We start from the raw sequence: 2,253 nt of genomic DNA on the forward strand, positions 1-2,253 counted from the left end.
TAATTGACGAAAGTCTATCAGTGATAACGATTGATAGCTGCTATCAGTGATAGCCATGATAACAGATTATTAGTGATAACTACTATGGTAATCAAAGTTGTTGGTCTTCTTTCAAAGTTGATCACTATTTATAAATCTATCATTGATAGCCACTGATATCCTTAAGTAGTAATATTTCAACGTTGATTCCTATTGATGAAAATGAATCAATGATAGTTATTGATAATTGATAGCAAATTAAAAGCTAATATTTCAAGATTGTATTAATTTTTCTCAAATTGAAAGCTATCGCTGATAGAACTATCATCGATAGCAATTGATAGAAGCTATCAGCAATAGCAACTGATAGCAGCTATTAGTGATTATCACTGATTATCACTGATAATTGCTATCAGTGATAGCTTTTAATTTGAGAAAACCGGGAAGAAGCGAACAAAATGGTAGTTAGGCATGGATTTTTTAGTCTTTTATCATTTTTTGATCTCTATATGCAATTATTTTATCATTGTACTACATATTCTATTATTTTGGGCTTGAATTCTATTTATGCAACTAGCTCTAAAATCAAACTAAATTGAAACATGAAAGTGAACCAAACTTGGGCCCCTTTTTTTTTCTTTGGATTTTAAAATTTTAAGTTTATAATCTAAATTTGAAAACTAAAAAGTTTAGTTTTCAAGCTTTTTTTTATATAGAATTTCACTAAAAATTTAAGTGTTTCTTTAATATAATGAAAATCATAATTGAAAATTTAGATCGAATATGCTTAAATTAAAAAAAAAAAAAAATTGCTGCACCCTAATGTAAGTGTGTCACTTGACACTTTGATATTTTTTTTTGAATGATTATTTTATTTTATTTTATTTTATTTTAGTTATGTAACTGATAGAGTAATGAGGGTACATCTAATCCTTACTTATTTCAAAAATAGAAAAAAAAAAAAGAAGACAAAATCATTTGTAAATGAAGCCTTAATTTTGAGTTTTTTCAAAATCAAGTTTTCCAATAATTTAAGAGCATTTGAAACAGCAGCCAAATTCTAAAATATTGGTAATTAAAAATAAATGGAAAAATCTTTCAAAAAATACGAAAAAAACTAAAACAAATTCAAACCAACCAAATCTCATACACACATGGATGGGGAAAATTTGATGGATGAATAACTAAAATTTAAGAGATAATAAAAATTCATTCAAATCAAAATATATAAAAAATTCTGAAAATGAAATATACATATATGTATATTTTTTTTTTCTCCAAAGCAAACTTTCAAATTATGAAAAGATTTAATCGAATTTTGATCATTTTAGAACTTCATACATGCAAATAAATAACTAATATTTCGTGAGCATTAAAATGGATTTGTTGTATTTAGAATAGATTTGTTGTATTTATAGATAATTAAAAATAGATGAAAAAAAAATTATTTCAAATAGTAAAACTGCTGAAAATATTTACAAAATATAGCAAAATTTCGTAACTATGAATGATAGACTTGATAGACACTTAAGGGCCGTTTGGTTGGAGGGAAAAGAGGGTGTGAATGGGAATGAGTTTACAAAGCCCATGTTGATTGGTGGGATTTATTTATTTACCTTGGAAAAGACAATTCCTAGGTATCTTTTACCCACACAAATGGAGCAATTGCATACCCATTGAGAAGTGTGGGTTTTCATTTCTTCTTCCGCTTCCTACTACGATTTTCCTTTCTTCCAGCCGTGAAATCATATAGCATTTTGTTACTCAGCAAACATGTAGCATTTGGTAAGCGATCGTGTAGCATTTGATAGGCGATTGTATAGCATTTGGTAGGTGATCGTATAGCATTTGGTAGGTGATCGTATAGCATTTTGTTACTCAGCGATCGTATAGCATTTGGTAGGTGATCGTATAGTAATGGGTAGGCGATCGTATAGCATTTTGTTACTCAGTGATCGTGTAGTATTTGGTAAGTGATCGTGTAGCATTTGGTAAGCGATCGTATAACATGTAAGCGATCGTATAGCATTGGGTAGGCAATCACATAGCATTTTGTTACTCGAGATCATCTAGCAGAGCTCAACGATCGTGTAACAAAGCTAAGCAATCGTGTAGCCGAGCTCAGCGATCACGTAACATTTGGTAAGCGATCGTATAGCATTTGGCAGGCGATCGTATGGCATTGGGTAGGCAATCGTATAGCATTTTGTTACTCAACGATTGTGTAGCCGAGCTGAGCGATCGTGTAGCATTTGATAAGCGATCGTATAGCAT

The sequence above is a fragment of the Benincasa hispida genome, chromosome 10 (assembly GCF_009727055.1).
Source record: "Benincasa hispida cultivar B227 chromosome 10, ASM972705v1, whole genome shotgun sequence".
In the NCBI taxonomy this organism is placed as follows: Eukaryota; Viridiplantae; Streptophyta; class Magnoliopsida; order Cucurbitales; family Cucurbitaceae; genus Benincasa; species Benincasa hispida.